We start from the raw sequence: 5937 nt of genomic DNA on the forward strand, positions 1-5937 counted from the left end.
CAAGGATGTTGCTTTCTTTTGTTGGGCGTGTAATGACTTGGTGTAGATAGAAGTCAAGTGTTAGATCAAGGAAGTGCTCAAAATCGTTGGAATGTGATCTGTTAAGCAGTAAAAGCAAAGGCCAGCTAATGTTCGGGAAGTTGAAATCGCCGAATAAGTAGATGGGAGAATTTAGAAATTTATCTTTGTGGTGGATTTGGAACGTTCCACGTCCTCGCCACAAAGCTCCGAAGCGGCCGCACCGTCGTCTTCTCAGCTATGGCTTTCGGTGGAACCACTGCGTCGCCACCTACACCTGCGGCGCCAACCACAACGTACGTTACGGTTCCTAGCCTCCGTGATCCTGGGGCATTCTCCGCCCAAAATAACGTTGACGTCAACGACCAGCTCAGTATGTATGAGCGTGTTAGCCAAAGCCACCACTGGGACCCTAACATCATGCTTGCCAATGTGATCTTTTATCTGGTCGGGACACCGCGTGTCTGGTTTCGCACCCATGAGATCAAGCTCTCCAGCTGGGACATTTTCAAAGAGCGGCTTCGCGTCCTATTTGGCAACGCGTCAGGTCGCCAAGAGGCTGCACGAAAAGAGCTTGCCACCCGTGTCCAATCGTCGACCGAATCGTATGTCTCCTACATACAGGAAGTGCTCGTGCTTTGCCAGAAAGTTGACGAGCACATGACCGAGGTTGACAAGGTGGGCTATATCCTAAAAGGCATCGCAGCGAACGCCTTCAATTTGCTCTCTATAAGGATGTTTCTACCGTCGACGCCATCGTCAAAGACTGCCGCCGCTTCGAGGTAGCCAAAAGCCGCCGCGTCGTCCCACAGTTTTCCCAGCTTCCAAACATCCCTCACCGTCCTCTTGCTCCGCTCTTACCGCCGCACGACCATTTCAAGAGAACGTCACACGTATCGTTCGCCGTGAGATAGAAGCGGCGAGTCCGGCCCCCCTTTATCCACGGCCCCCTGACGGTACCTTTGACCAAGCGGCCCCCATTATTTCCGTTATTCAAGCAGTTGTGCGGCAAGAAATTGCCAATCTTGACATCCCTACGACCTGCTCTGCCTGCCGACCTGATTCGGGACCCATTCCCATGTCCACAACCTGTAATGACCAGTATTTCGCTCCCAGACCATGCAGTCCTGCTGAATGGCGAACCACAGACGACAAACCGATCTGTTTCCGTTGGTCATGTATCTCACCACTGATGCACCACCTGGATGCCACCGTACTGGAGCTCATTCCCTGATCCTTGCCCATACGCCGCCGCTCGACCTTATTCACCTCGCCGTCTGTACCCTACTTCCGATGCCCCTGACAGCCGCTCATCCTTGCGATTGCCGTTGCCTCAACGCCGTCGCTCCCCGTCACCCCTACCTCGCCGTTTTTCCTCGTCAAACCGACGGACGGAAAACTAGGCCATGCAGCGCTTGGAGGTAATGTTGGATCACGTGCGTTCTGTCCAAATCCTCCGTTGACGCTCCTCACCAACACGAACCTAATTGAAGTAGACGTAGATGGTGTTCCGTTGACGGCATTAATTGATACTGGAGCCCAAGTGTCCATAATGAGCGCTAACGTATGTCGTCGCCTCAAAAAAGTTCTTACGCCTGCCATCACTCGAGCCGTACGCGTCGGCGATGGCGCCACTGTTGCCGTCAGGGGTATGTGCACTGCTCGCATAGGAACTGCTGGCCGCTATGTTCCAGTCCTGCCTGTTCGCTGTGCTCACCAGTTGCCCTCATGACCTAACCTTCGGGCTTGACTTTCTGACAACGCATTCTGCCCTCATCGACTGTTCCACCGGTATGCTTCCGTCGAGCTTCCTCTTCTTTCAGACGTTCGCCCCGAACAACCGAACACCCTCTGCACTACAGCGTTTGTTCGCTTACCTCCAAAAGCCCTACCCTTCGTCGAATCGGCCTCAACGGCAACCGTGCGTGATGACGACTATGTCGTCGCACCTATTCGTGATGTCCTCTTGGCACGCGACATCTCTGTGCCACGCTCCGTCGTAACCCTTGCCGCTAATCGGATGTGTCTCCACGTTATCAATTTTGGCTTAATGAAGCAAGTGTTACCTGAAGGTATAGCGGTGACCACGCTCCAGTCAGTGACAGACGACCACGTCACTGCTTTTGCAGCCAACGCGTCTCCAGATCCTCCTGATTACCCGCAGGATGCCTTGAAACTTGACGGCCCATTACGTCCCATGTTCGCTCCGGACCTCGCACCTGACCAAGCAGCCACCCTATATCGCCTTTTGCTTTCCTACCGCGATATATTTGACACTGACAATCGACCACTTGGTCAGACGTCCCTTTTTAAGCATCGGATTAACACTGGCGATGCTGTTCCCATTCACTGCCGACCGTATCGCGTGTCCACGGCAGAGCGGCAAGTTATTCAGCAGGAAGTAAACAAGATGCTCGCCAGAGGCATTGTTGTGCCCTCGTCGAGTCCTTCGGCGTCGCCGGTCGTGCTCGTCAAAAAGAAAGATGGCACGTGGCGTTTCTGCGTTGATTACCCCGCACCTCTCCCACAATGTTACGCGGAGGACGAGTCAGTAAGACGAGCAACTATTTGCAGGCTATATTTACAACAGCGGTTGCAGAACTGACCGGATAGATTCACAACGCGAGCCCAGTTCGTTCTTCCTCCTCTTTTCCCGAGTGATGGCGCCCACGCACCTCGTTCAAACAAATACCACACGCGTATAGCAATGTTGTTTAAAGCACACAACGCGTCGCAGAAGGATGAGTCACCATCCGGTGGCTGTAGCAAATGCCAAGAACAAATTTCCTGGCTCTATCGTTCAAGCATGCCTTTATCAGTTCAAGGGTGTCGTCGCTACTAATGTGAAATGATGATAAGGTATTTTCGATAGCTATGTGGACGCCTCCAGCTCTTGTTCTTCCTGTTATGCCGATTCCACAATTCCGCACCGTTGCCTTTTAATGTTTCCCATTCGTTCTTTCGTTTCTCCTCGCACTCAACGTCACTTAGATGTTGCTATTTACGCATCCGTCATGGTGTACGTTTTCATCGTCTTTCCTTCTTCGCTACGCAATCTTGTTCGCAGCGCTCTCTCTATAGTACGGGGTCACTGCATAGAGCGCCCTGTTCTTTCAACCACTGCTCCCCTTCGAAGACGAAATTTCCGCCACAGCGAACCTTAGTTCTCACCGTACCACACACGTATATATAGTGGAAACTTCCATAGCATGCGCTACCCAGTCCATCAACCGGGAGATGTGCCCCTCAGACTCTGATCCCATGGATGAGTCACCGACGACATACCACGAAATAACAAACTATTACAAGCAAAAAAGGCGAATCTACCCGCCTCCAAACGCAAGCCTCACGCGAGCGCAAGCCTCGATCCTGCGTCGAATCCAAACTAAATCGTTCCCCAGCCCACATTGGCTAGCCATAATTACCAACGGGCAATGGAACCCAATGTGTCAAAACTGCACAAATCAAACATTGGCTACCCAAAATCACATTCTTTGGGGGTGCGAGGGCTTACCCCCTCCCAGGTCGCTCCTGCCAGCTCCCTCACAACAGACGTGGGAAGAGCTGCTCAGAACGCCGGATGAAAAAGTACAAAAAGCCCTCGTTGCCTGGGCCGAAAGGGTCGCTCCTCGTGAGGGGCCATTCTAGGACTCGGGCCTGCCAGATCAGAACTGAGCAGAGTCTCAATAAAGTTGTTACCACCACCTCTATAGCATGCGCCGAACACTAACCCAGTTGGACTGATTGAAACGATGATTATCACCTAGTATTTCTCCATCACCACTCTTTATCCTCCTCTACAGTCTTGTTCTTCCCCTTATTCTTTGCTTCAAATTGTGCGTGGAATAGCATGCTAGAGACATGTTCCTCCAGGCAATCTTCCCACTTTACCGCTGAAAAAATATTCTTCTTTTTCTCTGTCTAGCAACATCGTTTACATTCGGTGCTTGTTCATCTGATACTTTTTTTGCGTGTGTGGGTATGTAATTAGCCTTAGCCATGATGTCACAATAGCTTATCTTCTGGCATTAGCTTTTTGTTCAGTTCTCCTACATTGAATATAAATCTTAAATATTCTTGCCTTGCATATTCTGCTATACACATAGAAAATTCAATTAATAAAGACGGTTTCAGCGATTCCTTTGGCTCTGACCTTTTTTTTTTCTGTAACAGCAGCGTTCACTCACACAGAACACAGCCATTTTATTTTCCTTGCTTGCATTCACCTGAAATAATTGCTTTCACCAACTCCAGGAAACTTGACAAAAACTCAGCGCTTATAGATAGGGAAGTTTGTTTAGGGTAAGTGGTGTGACCGTCTAAAAGTTTAATAATTTATAGAAGTAAAACAATGCCTAATAAATTTTGAATTGTATTTATAATCTTGAGATAATGACAAAATAATACTGTAGATCATACAAAGGAGTCCTGACATTTTTTAACGTACGGAACCTCCTTTCTATATAGGCAGTAATGCATGTTGTAGAATTTGAGTAGGTACAGCGACAAACTTAGCGCCCTCAACCCCTCCCCACGCCCCACTCACGGTTTAGGTTGGCTTGATTTATTCAGTTAAAACGTTTAGCTCAATGAAGCCTTTCATTCGCAGCTTATGCTGATTTGTTCTTTATTTGAGGCGGTTAAACATCTGACTGTATACCTTCATTCGGCATATATAAAAAAAAGAAATCGTTGACATCTCACGCCTTTAACCAGCCCAGGGGCAGGCGCTGCGTTCTCTGTAGTACATGCACCTCATCACACGCAGCGACTGTTACTAGTAGTTATCTTCCAAAACTGAATGACCCAAACAATTGCTCTTATCAAATAAAAACTTGCTCGTTATCGATTTCACGCCCTCTTAAAGCATAAAATAGTTTGTATTCTGCTGTTCACCTAGCTTGCAAAGCTATGCAAAACTGCAGAAGCTGCTTAACTTGAGTTTGGGGTACGTGTGCTAGCTTCATAATGTAAATGTAAAGAAAGCTGGAGCTTTCCTTCCTGAGATTGCTCAGAGGAACAAGCAGCCGACAGAGTCACTGCAACGTTCTCTAACGGGAATGAAGCATGAACAATGACACTTTCACTTGCTTTTGTGTATTGTCAACAAATATTGCCCCATAAACACGGTACGGCTATTGTAATTAAAACACATCGAATCGTCAGTTGTGTTGAGTTACGGCTCTTAGTACTCACCAAGGGGCATTGCTTGTCAACACTGTCACTTGGAGCTGGTTTTCCAGAGAAGCAGAAACAAAGAATAAACCAAATGAGAGAGGCCACAGTCTGCCACAGGCCACAGTGTTTGTCAGTTCTTGTTTGCCACAGGCCACAGTCGGCCACAGCTTTAGTTTCGCAGAGCTACGTCTCGCACAGACATGGTAGATGCGCTATCGCCCAGCAATTAAAACGCACGCCTGTACTACAAAGAAAAATTTGCTGTCCGTATTCAGTAGCATGCTCGGAAGTGCCACAACACCGATTTTCACTTGCGATTGGTGTCTTAACTTCGAAAAAAATCCTCAATAAACCGCCGACCCGGGACGCTGTATGGGCTGTTACTGCCGATTGCGATATCCGTTTCTTGTTCTTCACGCGATGGATATGCAACGTTTTCTTAGATCAGTGATGCCTTTCAGTCAACACGTCTGTCTAGTCATATATCTTCGTCATAGAAGCGCAGGCTAGTGCTGGGAGCCTTCGGCGATTGCACATATATCTGTGTTTATGACGCGTCATATCAGCAGGCACCGCTTCTTGTGCTGGCACTGTAGACATGAAAAAATTGTTTATTTAAAAATACCGATGCGAAAGCTGAAATATAGAGTGATTTGTCCTTGTTAGACTTCTTGATTCCTGAGTCTAGACGCGCCGATAGCGTGAAGACGGACTCGGCGGATGCGCTAGGCCTAAGCTTCG

This window comes from Dermacentor andersoni, chromosome 7, assembly GCF_023375885.2.
Source record: "Dermacentor andersoni chromosome 7, qqDerAnde1_hic_scaffold, whole genome shotgun sequence".
NCBI lineage: Eukaryota > Metazoa > Arthropoda > Arachnida > Ixodida > Ixodidae > Dermacentor > Dermacentor andersoni.